The 12763-nt window shown below is 38.4% G+C and overlaps 1 non-coding gene and 1 pseudogene across 1 annotated transcript; both read right to left on the bottom strand.

Annotated features, from left to right (window-relative positions):
- Positions 1-9396: 9396 nt before the first annotated feature.
- On the bottom strand, positions 9397-10607 carry LOC136320711 (WW domain-binding protein 11 pseudogene; annotated as a pseudogene).
- Positions 10608-12479: 1872 nt separating this feature from the next.
- On the bottom strand, positions 12480-12555 carry TRNAD-GUC (transfer RNA aspartic acid (anticodon GUC)). The gene has a single exon. It is a non-coding gene; the product is annotated as a tRNA-Asp (tRNA).
- Between the last annotated feature and the right edge of the window lie 208 nt (positions 12556-12763).

The following is a 12763-nucleotide window of genomic DNA, read 5'->3' as shown; positions in this document are numbered from 1 at the left end:
TGCATACCCATCACCCAAAGTCAGATTGTCCTCCGTCACCTTCTATCTAGTTTTCTTTGTGCCCCTCCCCCTCCCCTTTCCCTCCTCCCCCCCTCCCCCCGTTACCACCACACTCTTGTCCATGTCTCTTGGTCTCGTTTTTATGTCCCACCATTGTATGGAATCATGCAGTTCTTAGTTTTTTTCTGATTTACTTATTTCACTGCGTATAATGTTATCAAGATCCCACCATTTTGTTGTAAATGATCCGATGTCATCATTTCTTATGGCTGAGTAGTATACCATAGTGTATATGTGCCACATCTTCTTTATCCAGTCTTCTATTATTTTTTTTACCGTGATTAAAGCCTTTAAGCAAACTCTTGGCCAATATAGCAAGAATCCATAAAAGAGTAGTGTCCTTAACATGTTCACCAAGTCCAAGTTGGCACCCACACCATTCCAAATCCCTGAAAATGCAACTCAACCTTAGTTCAGTCTGTTAGGATCTGTCTCAAGGAGCAGGAGTCCAGGAAAAGTCCACATCCAGGAAAAGTCTGCATGGCACTGGAATTGTTGTCACAATTCTATACTTTGCAACTCACGTCCAAGTCCTAGTGACCACTGCTTCTAGCTGGTAATGATTCAGGTAGACTGGAAAAGCTATCTGCAGCATGTGTGGAGATGGAGCTTCTGATCTCCTCTGCCTGGAGAGATGAGACCAGGTTGCTTTTCCCTGGAGCTCTGTGCCATCAGATTTTTAAAAAAAATTTTGTTTATAACTGAAAAGAATCAGTGAGTGGTTCTAGGGTTATATAGCTATGGTGGGTTCTTAGTTAATGGTTCTAATTTACTTGTTACCTGGTTCGCCAAAGTTTTACTGACCTTTCTCCTCCCTAATATTCATCATTTTTATCCTTGTGCAGGATGTTAAGTTTGTAAATGTTATCATAAAACTCTAAGTAGTGCTTTGCATATGGTAATTACCTTTTACTACTCATAAAATCAGTCCCGCAGCTCAATACACTTGATTGTGGTGCACCTGAGACATTATCATCATCACTGTTATCACAGCTCATACGTGCTCTGTGTACAAAACCTGGTTCACAAGACAATCCTATGACTAGGAAACTTCAGCAGAACATTGTGCTGCATTTATTTATTCATTTTCTGACCTCAAGGTTACTTCCCACAATTACACATGACCAACCAAAACTAATAACACCCTTTTAAACTGTTTCTTCCATAGGATTCCTCATCTGTGTAAGTTACTCAAATATGACCAAACAAAATGACAAACCAAATCTTCATACCCTGCAGTGGCTTCATCACCCAATCCTGTCTTACTTTCAATGCAACCAGACTGGTCTAGCCACCAGTCTGTTTTTTCTGTATTTTCATAGAACATCCTAACTGGTTTCCCTAAATTTACCCTATCCTCCTGAACACAGAAGTCAGAAAAATGCTATTGAAATGTTAGTTACATGTGTCAACTCTCTCCTCAAAACCCCACAGTAGCTTCCTGTATCCATCAGAGTAAAACTTAAAATATGTACTTATTAAGAGTGGAAAGGCCCTCTATGTTTCATCCTACACTGGAGCTCAGTGCTTCCCTCTCTGCTTTGTTCTGAAAACAGAGTTCTTGTGTGTTGTAAAATCAAATCTCCTTTGAAATTAGTTTCTATCTTGATTATGGCTATAAATGTGCACATATAAACATATTATATATATATGTACACTATATATGTAATGTTTACACTATACGTGTTATCTACACCTGATTTAATAAGACTTTTTTATTAATATGCAGTTATGTTTTATTGACCCTGGTTCCTTTGCATTGCTGAGAATTGCTCTCTCTGGTGCCCTTTAACTAATTTCAGTGCTTTAAAATTGACCATCCTATTCCAAGTTAATACTTCTGGGAGCAAAGCAAACTTGTGGCAGTAACAGTTTTGACTTTTCAGTCAGAAGAACCTAAGTTTATATCTTTACTTTGCAATGAGCTAGTTTTAGACATTTATTTCATCTCATTTTATTCTGAGGAGGTTTTATGGCCCATGTTGATCTAAATCTCACAATGGCCCAGTGGACTAGGTCAGAGTGTTTTCTTAAGTTATTGTTAGTGTATTATTAACTCTTAAGGGCTTGCTCTGTCTTTGTTCATAGTCTGGCCTTTAAATTTTAGAGGCTTTTTGGATTATAGCATTTTGTTATAGTATGTTCTGATGTTTTGGGAAACAATTTTGGGTAACACTGTGGGGTTATATGTGTGCTTTGGTGGCATTGCTCTTATATGGAAAGCTACTCTGACCTCCTGAAAATGCCTGTGTATGCATTCTGCTCTTGAATTGCCTGAAGTGGAAAGAGTTTTATGAATCAACCTATTTTCAATTTGACCACACACAAACTGTTCTAACATGCTATTACTAGAGATGTTGTAGCTGTTTCAAACATCATCACAGTGTTCCATTTGCCAACATTTCTCATTTCTCTTTTGACCAAATTGATCATTAATCATTTAATGTTAGAAAAAAAAGTGAAATATATAGTTGTTTGAACACTGAGTTTGAGAGGAAAGTGGAATTCTATTTTTATTAACACTGACCTTGGATTTCTCATTTGGAATAAACTAAGCAGAATAGAATGCTTTTAAAATGTCAAGTTATCCATTGATTCTAAGCAGAAGGGTAAGAGTCTAACCCTGTGATGGCGAACCTATTACACATGTGTCAGCACTGACACACGTAGCCATTTTCGATGACGTGCAGCCCCATGCAACCGCATATCAGAGAAGTATGGGGCCACATGCTGAGGAGGACATTTCATCCCCAGCTTCTGCACTGCCAGGTGCAGTAGCTGAGGATAAAACATTTGCTATAGTGTAAGCACTCTGTGCCGGGGTCTGTAGGCTGAAACAACAGAACTCTGGCATAGAGCATCTAGTTCTGGGACCTCCGGCCGTTAGGGGATCTTTGACCTCACTTCCGGCCGTTGGAGCAGGGAGCAGCGGAATGTTGTGGGAGACGCATTTCTGGGGTCCTTGTGATTGCCATTACCAGCAACCTCATAACCACAGCAACTATCATCCAATCTACTGTTCTAAGGTGTCCTGGATTTCTAATTGACCATCATTATTGAGATAAGTGAGGGGGAGGCTGGGAAAGGTGAGGGCCTGTGCTATGGGTCCCATTTTCCACCATTAGAAATAGCAGCAGCCATCTTAATTTACATAAGATGCAACTTGCAGAATTTCAAGACAGCATCTGGCCTCAGGTGTTTGTCGACTTGAGGTCAAAGCTTGAGAATCTGGAAAGGTGCCGCTTAGAGAATCAAGAGGAGTGCCAATATGAACAGGAAATTTGGAGTGCCTGAAACTGATTACCAGACACTTTTAGCACCCTGAAAAATATAGCAATGGCTTTATTCACAATTTTTCCCTCTACATACTTTTGTGAGACCTTATTCTCAGCTTTAAATAATACTAAAACTAACAAAAGAAACAGATTGACAGATGAAGTTAGTAGCGCTTGCTTGGGCTTGAAGTGTACAAAATACCAACCTTCAATTGAAAATTTAGCCAATGAAATTCAGCAACAAAAAAGTCACTAATAAAAAAAAGTCACTAATAAGCAGGTTAGTTAAAGAATTCCCCATGCCCCTACTTATCTTAGTTCATGGCACCCCACACAAGTTAAATAATATCAAGACCAACAAAAGAAACCAACTGACAGAGATGAACAAAGAAGTCATTAAGTAGGTATGTTAAATAATTAGTTTTTGGTTTATTAAATATAGTTATATATTACAATTATATATTTTTGTTATTTAAACTATAAATATTGCGAAATTATCTCGAAGTGACACACCACCTGAGTTATGCTCGTTTTCTTGGTGAATTTTGACACACCAAGCTCAAAAGGTTGCCCATCACTGGTCTAACCCAAGATCCTCCTCCTGTCAGTGTTGTAGGATTCCTCTTAGCTGTCCTATTAAGAGCTTGAGAAAAGGATGCATTAAACTCAGACTCAGCAGAAGTCAAAGTGGTAGGACTAGCTGCTTTGATTCTATTTGTATACAGATAAATCTTCTTATTGGAAAAACTGTGATTTCTGAGTTTAGTTTGAAAAAATGAGTGACAAAGGTACACTTACTCCTCTTCAGAAATTCACATGATCCAACAGTTTGTTTTTTCAGACAGGCTGGGATTGGGATCCACAGAAGAAATTCAAAAGAAATAAGCCAAATCAGTGAATATCAAAACTCAACCTGCGAATCCTGGATATTTTATTCTACTCATTTGAACTAAATATTCACATATATTTTGATAGCTAACACTTTGAAATGGAGAACATATGCAGGCATCCCAAACTATGGCCTGCAGGCCACATGCGGCCCACTGAGGCCATTTATCCGGCTCCCTGCCACACTTCCAGAAGGGGCGCACCTCTTTCATTGGTGGTCAGTGAGAGGAGCACTGTGTGTGGTGGCCTTCTAATGGTCTGAGGGACAGTGAACTGACCTCCTGTGTAAAAAGTTTGAGGACCCCTGAATATAGCTTTATAAATAGGTATGAAGTCAAAATAATTTAGAGTTTTGTCATTTGAACAAATAACATATTTAGTCAGTGTTTGTGTTAGTTTTTGCTTAATGTTCTCATTTATAAGATGAGAATAGTATTCTCTGTCCCACTTTTCTCACTGGCTTTATTTCAAGGATCAAATAAAATATGAATGTGATAACACATTTTGACTAAAGTAATGTATGTTGTATGATTAATGGAATGCAAGGATAAATATGCCAGATATACGAACCTTGTCATAATTTAGAATCTAGATGCAAATTCCAAGTATCAGAATTTTTTTATTGATTTAAATTTATTGTGTTTACATAGATTCAAGTGTCCCACCAAATAAATCCCCCCACCCCGTGTTCTCCTCCACATCCCCCCAACCCTCCTCTCCCCAATGCCCTGCCCCCTTCCCTTCAAGATTTGCTTTTCTGCTCTCTATAATGCTGTGTCATGTATATATAATTTAGCCAATCTCTTTCTCTTCTCTGATCCCATCCCATCCTCTCCTTCCCTTTCCTTCTGTCTGCTTTCCCTCTGGTCCTTTTGATCCTGCCTCTGCCTCTATTCTGTTCCTCAGTTCACACTTTTCATTGGATTCCTCAAATGAGTGAGGTCATATGATATTTTTCTTTCTCTGCCTGGCTTATTTCACTTAACATAATAATTTCCAGGTCCATCCATGTTGTCGCAAAAGTAAGATTTCCTTCTTTTTCATGGCACCATAGTATTCCATTGTGTATATGTACCACAGCTTTTTAATCCAATCATCTACTGATGGACACCAAGTACCAGAATTTTTTAAAGGTTTAATGAGTTTGGATTATTTGACAATGTGTAATCTTGTCATATTTTAATTTATTAATTAGAATAAAAAGTTTAAATAATTTCAATTCTAATCCTAAGAGTGGCAATAACATTTAGTTACTTGAATCCTTAATCTAATTTACTCTTCAGAGTGCTCTTTTTCTATAAATGATAATTTACAAATTTTGATTTTGCACCACTAATATGGTACAAATATGTTGACACATAGACAGTACAGAGGGTCCTCAGGTTATGCCACATTTCCATTCCTATGACAGTAACGTAACTGGAATTTTGGTGTGGATCAAAACATACCCTAGTCTAAGTCACTTATTTATCCTAACACGGTTGTAAAATCATAATTTAGAACATAAAAACACAAGTAAGGCACAAAAAAAAAAGGAAAAAGACATAAATATTCTGTACTGTACACTGCACTACAGTAACAAAAAATGAGTGTAAAAATAGTGTGACACTAATAGTGTAAGTCAAAACACTCATGTCTCAACTTTTTAAAGTTTTTTTGGGAGTGAGTGTTGTAAACTCTAAACATTGTTATGTTGAGACGGTCATAACACAAGGACCCCTGTATATGCACTTTAATGATAAAATCTATATAATTATGACTAAGGTAATCTTACTATTTTAAAAGTATTACTATTAATATTTTTCTATTAATTTTTACCTTTTGAAAACATTTTTCATTATTAATATTATCTTCTGTTACATAAAAGTGACATCAGATCTTTAGCTAGGATAGAAATATTCTTCATTTCTTTATTTATTAGTGATTTTTGTTATATTAGTGGTCGGCAAACTGCAGCTCATGAGTCACATGTGGCTCTTTGGTCCCTTGAATGTGGCTCAAAGGCCAGCTTAGGAGTATCCTAATTAAGTTAATAATAATGTACCTACCTACATAGTTTAAGTTTAAAAAATTTGGCTCTCAAAAGAAATTTCAATCGTTGTACTGTTGATATTTGGCTCTGTTGACCAATGAGTTTGCCAACCACTGTGTTATATCATGTCTTTCTTTTTTTCTGAAAATTGGTACAAAGTCAGTAATATAATATTTAGTTTTATACCTTAAATGTATTTGGTATGTGAATAAGAGGAAAAAAGAAATAACAAATGTCAAAACTGTGTTGAGAAAACGATACCCTCATTCGCTGCTGGTGGGAATGTAAACTAGTACAGCCACTATGGAAAAACACTATGCAGTTCCTCAAAAAATTAAGACTAAAGTTTCCATATGATTGAGAACCTTTTCTTCTGGGTATCTATCCCCCAAATTTAAAAATATTTATTTTCAAAAATATATGCTTCCCATGGACATTGCAGCATTATTCACAGTGGTCAAGACATGGAAACAATCAGTGTTCTTAATAGATATTTTGATGAAGAAGATAAGATACAGCTATACAATAGAATACTACTCAGTCATAAGAAAAGATGAAATACTGGTGTTTGAGACAAACCTTGAGAATATCGTGCTAAGCAAAGTAAGTCAGAAAGAGATGAGAATCGTATGATTTTACTCATATGTTGAATACAAAACTGAAAGCAACAAATGAACAGACAAGAAAAACCAACACTCACAGACACAGACAACAGTAAGAGGAAAGGGAGAAGGGTGGATGTACTAAAGGATGAAAAGGATCACATATATGGGGATAAAAGAACGTCTGACTTTAGGTGGTAGACACATATGCAATTTTCAGATTGTGCATCACAGAAGTGTACAATTGAAACATCTAATTTTATTAACCAGTATTACCCCATATATTTAATTAAAAAATAAAAACCAACAACTGCGCAGAGAGCTTTGGATCTCAAGGACTACATTTATGAGCTTCTCACATTTAAAATTGTTTCTAACACCATGTGAGGTATATCTCCATTTTATCAATTTGAAATTTGAGGCTTAGAGAATTTAAGTGACTTAAATCTTACTGCTAACAACTGACAGTGACATGAACCTACATCTTCTGACTCTGAAGCTTGAGTACTTTCTAGAACAATGGGGTGCTGAACCGTCAGTATCTAAACAGGTTTCCATCTCCCTCCTTTGTTTGTATAATAACTTGTATAATTTAGATTTAGGACTTTGAGATTAAGGAAACATGAAAAAATACAGTGAACTAGACTATATGCAGATTACATAAACTCATTGTCAACCCCTCACCTCCATTACGACTGAGACAACCTCTCTGTAGTTGTTCCGTGCATGCCAGCACAACCCTGTAGCTCCAGAGAGCACTGGCATGCAGTGATCATTATCTATGTTGTTCTCGTTACCTATGTGTGGCTAATGATCCATCCTTCATTTTCTGCTGGTTAGAGATGCTTAGGAGATTTGTTTCCTTCCACTAACTCCAGCTTTTCCTTAAGTAAATTTTCCCCTTTGAATATACTCTCTGACACAAAAACTTTTTTATCTGGAAGGGAGGTAATTGAGTATCATATTATACTGCTCACAAAAATTAGAGGATATTCTATAGCTTCAGATTCATTTTTGAAACATCCTTTAATTTTTATGAGCAGTATATTATTTTATTATATATTAAGCAGTTGTTCACGTGTGTTGTAATTTCATATTGTCAGGAAAACAACCATTCCCAGGACTTATCACAAAAAAATCTACAAAATCTATTTATTTATATGAGGCTTATTTATTGACCAAGCCTCTTAAAACATCTGCTGGCAAGACATTAATGAAGGATTTAGATTAACATGTAAGTTATGCTTTGGAGTTATACATTTTCCTCTTTGTTTATGTAAAGATATTTTAAAACACTCATTATTTGTGAGGGGAAATCCCAAGGGTGGTCTCTGAAATGGAATTAAGACAGACATCAATTAAAGGAGATAAAAAGACAAATTTTCCTAATACAATAAGCTGTAACAATACTAACAGTATTTTAAGTCATTTTATTCTTGACATTGATGTTTTCTGAAACAGAAGTACTATATTTTAAAAGAAAGCATATTTTGAAAAATCAAAGTATTTTGCTCATTTCTTTGAAGCTTAAGCCTCCCTATTTTACACTGAGAGGCTTACAAAGACTTAGAACCAAAGCAATGTGCTGGAGTCGAAGCCCCTAAATTGTCATCTATCCTGGGGGCAATCCAAGCAGAATTCATACGGGAGAATCAATTTAGAAGATTAGGATAAAAAAATATTAACCCCAGGTTTCCCATTACCATTTTGACAAGTTGTTCAAGTATATGAAGAACTGTTATACCTTAGCTGGGAGATCCTCTGAACCTCACCTCCAGTCCCCAAGGAGAAGTGAAGAAAATCCCTAAAGCTAGTGGAATGGGAGTGAAGTGGAGAAGCTGCAATTCCAGTTCTTTCCTTGGACCTCAAGATTCATTTCCCATGGAAACAGCACTGAAGTCAGTGACCAAGAGTAGTGGACCCATTATGACCAGTGTATGAAGAATTAAGTCGACCTTCAGGCTTATTTTGGCTGAAGCTAGCCTCTTCACAGTGAATATATTATTTTTTTAAGGTTAGTGGGAAGTAATTTTAATCAAAAATTTGTACATTTCCCCCCCCATATTTCGCTTTATATTAAAAAATGATATTGTGATCCATTTCACAGAAATATTATAAAATATTTACAAGCAAATATTAAAAATAAACACAAAAAGCAAGATGGGGTAAATAAATGGTTCCCCTCCCCCAAATCTCTACCTTAGTGTCCACAGCATGCAAGAGAATCAAAACAAATAAGTAACAAGATCCCCCTTATCACAAGTTTCCACAAAATTGGAGAGGGGAAGAAATGAGATGAAAATGGTTGTATGAAAAAGAATAAATGTTACTGAACTGCTTCAGTAACCAACCTATTCTGAGTAACATACCCTCTTATATGCGGTGAATTCCAAAGAAGGTAAAACTGCAAGTTATTTTTTCAAAATAACTTAGAAAACACCCTGGGAGTTATAATAGCTCTATTGCTCAAGTTTCCTAAGATCCTCTTACTGCATGAAACAATGAGGTGAAAAGAAGTATGTTTGGGCATCCAAAGTTGTCACAGAAGCCCTTATACCTCTTTTGTAAAAGCTTCATAAACATCATCCTTAGACTACACTGGGATGGAAACAGATGGGCCAGATTTGGGGGTTGCTTTGGCAAGAGGTATAGCAGAATCATCCTCTCACTTTCTTTGGGGAGCAGCAACAGCCTCTTTATTCTCTGGACAGACCATCAGAGCAGAAGGCACGAATTAAGTAATCTCTTCCTTGAGATGAGTGATGTGTGGCTTGGCACTAATGGTTGCTGTAGCTTTCTTCCCAGTGGTGGCTGCACTCATGTCATGCACCTTAGGTTGCTCAAGTAAGTTGGGTAGAGCACTTAAAACTCCTAGGTTTGGCAAGGGAGCAGGTGGGAAAAGACCATGTGGGACAGGTTTGAGTGGAGGTACTTAAGGTGAGCGCATCGTGCCAGGATGAAATGTAAGGGGAGGTAACCTTGATGGGGGTCCCCAAAGAGGAGGACCAGGAGCCAGACCTGGAGATTGACCTGGGAAAAGTCTAGGGGATCAGCTTGGTGGTGGTCCTGGAAGTAAAAGTCGGGGAAAAGGCCCTTGGAGTCCTTGCAGTCCAGGTGGCCTCAGGAACTCCTGGAGACGGTCCAGGGAGAAGGCCTGTAGGTGGTCCAGGTGGCTGTAAAGGTGGAGCAGGAGGTTGTCCAAGAGGAGATGGTCCTGGCATGAGAAGAGCTTGTATCTGAGAAGGGGGAGCAGGTTGTGGGGGAGCTGCTATGAAGAGCAGACGTGCCATCAAATGGATTCCTCTTTATGCTGTTTCAGTGATGGCTTTTCCACTTCAGAAATATAAACGTCACCTTCATTATCGTCCTCTGAAAATTCCTCTGCTTCTCATCCCTCTGCAGGGGTTTTCTGACCTGCCATTCGGAGCATGATGGCCTGAAGAAGGGTCAGCTTCATGGTCGTCTTCTTTTCCTTCCTTGCTTTCCCAGGCATATCTGTAAATCTCACTGTCAAACCAGACTGCTCTTTGTCATTGCTTTCTACTTCATTTTCGCCTTGGTGGACAAACTCATCCTCTTCACTTTCTCCATCTGATTTCTCAGTGTTGCTGCCATTACTACTGTCATCATGCTTATCCTGATCCATGTCCTCAAGACAGCCATCATTTTCACTTGTGCTGAACGCTGTTCAGGACTATATAACATATCTTCATCTTGCCGACAAGGGGGAAGGTCTAGGGCAAAGCCCATTTTACAGGAAGCACATTCGACTTGGCCCTACACTGGAAGCAGAGGCAAACATTAAGGAAGCTGGCAGTTACCGACCCTATTTTATCCCTTTTAGGTGGATGGTTACAAAGATTGTGGTTTAGCTCCTTGGGCTGTTTGCTGCTGGTTATAAGTCAGAGTTCTATATTTTTAAATGGTTTGGTCACTGTGCACTTGTATAATGAGTTTCAGTGGGTAGTTAATTAAGCTAATAGGCAACAATGTTAGAAACCATGGTAGTGGGAGGTGGAGATGTGCAGCTATTTGGTTTTCTTGATCTCATTTCAGAGTATCCCATGTCCTCCTCTTCCTTTTATCTTAATTCTCATATTTTTCTCCTCCATCCCATCCTACCTTCTTCTCCACTCCTTTTGTTAGAAAGAAGATAATTAGTCAAAATTAGAATTTGAAAATGAGAAAACTGTTCACCTCTTCCCTTCCTACCCTCTCCATCCTCTCCACACTCACACATGAAGCTTTGAAGGAAATAAGACCGACAGCTTTCCCCTGCTTCAGACATCCCAGAAAGTGTTTGTTTGGACATCTTTGTAAAGGAGCTTTGAGGCATTCTCCTGTCTTACACAATAAGCAGAGCTAGCTTTCTCGACCTTGGGTCACACTGTATTATACCATGATGCTTGCCACACACAAACTTTAAATTCAATTGAGTTAACAAAATCATCCTGGTTCATGACATTATGTTATCCTCAACATCCGCTGAATGGATAAAATGCAGGACAGCAATTCAGGCAGGGGTACTGACTAGTCAGAGGTAAAGGACATGCATGTTCTACCTACCAATGTTATACTCACATTCAACCCAGCGGTGACTCTAAGAAAACTAATGTGTCATTTGTTTTCCACATCATGTTCTCAGTCATGTCCAATTCACTGTTCATGCTGGGAGACTGAGTGGCATCTGACTGGACTGATCTCTGTGATTTTAAGCTATGTGCCATGAATATAAATTTTACTAAGGGCCCAGTTGGGATTTCTTCCAAAGCATAGAGGAAATAAAAAATGAAATATCTTTTCAAACCCATTTTCTGTTTGAGGTAAACTTTGCTTTTCTTAAGATGCTTCTCAGACTCTCTTCTGGATGGACAAACAATAAAAGGATAGATATATTTTTTGCTTTATTTGAACTTATTTTACGGTTATAGTATTGGTGTCTAATGTATCAACAAAAGACTACTGTGAATTGTATCATCTACATTTGTCACCAGAATAAAAATGATTTATAGCAAAAGTATGGAGTAGATCTAACTTTAATAACATTTCTTTGTTTCATGCTACATCATGCAATCTGGTTTTGTTTCTATTTTTTTTTTTTATTTATTCATTTTAGAGAGGAGAGGGAGAGACGGGGGGGGGGGAGGAGCTGGAACTCCCATATGTGCCTTGACCAGGCAAGCCCAGGGTTTTGAACCGGTGACCTCAGCATTTCCAGGTCAACGCTTTATCCACTGCACCATCACAGGTCAGGCCTTGTTTCTATTTTTAATTTGCTTGGCTCCACTATATACATTTGTAAAAAGGACTCTTGTTATAATAAAACTATTTTTTTTTGTATTTTTCTGAAGTTGGAAATGGGGAGGCAGTCAGACAGACTCCCGCATGCGCCAGACTGGGATCCACCAGGCATGCCCACCAAGGGGCAATGCTCTGCCCATCTGGGGCGTCGCTCTGTTGCAACCAGAGCCACTTTAGTGCCTGAGGCAGAGGCCACAGAGCCATCCTTCAGCACCTGGGCCAACTTTGCTCCAATGGAGCCCTGGCTGCGGGAGGGGAAGAGAGGGACAGAGAAGAAGGAGAGGGGGAGGGGTGGAGAAGCAAATGGGCGCTTCTCCTGTGTGCCCTGGCCGGGAATCGAACCCGGGACTTCTGCACGACAGGCCGACGCTCTACCACTGAGCCAACCAGCCAGGGCCAATAAAACAGTTTTTGAGGGTTCATGTTATCCCATGGGATTGCTGCTTTTACTAAATCAGTACACTGATTCAGTATTTCATCAAAGCTATTAATGAAATAGTTTCTAGAAATTTTTCCAACAGTTTAAATTTTATTAAGCAAGGATAATAGGGAAATGATATTTCCCTATTCTAGGCCTACCTTTAGAGCTCACATTCTCTGCCTTT

Source organism: Saccopteryx bilineata, chromosome 1 (genome assembly GCF_036850765.1).
Source record: "Saccopteryx bilineata isolate mSacBil1 chromosome 1, mSacBil1_pri_phased_curated, whole genome shotgun sequence".
NCBI lineage: Eukaryota > Metazoa > Chordata > Mammalia > Chiroptera > Emballonuridae > Saccopteryx > Saccopteryx bilineata.
Note: the sequence above shows the minus strand (reverse complement) of the source record. Positions and strands in the feature narration are given on the sequence as shown.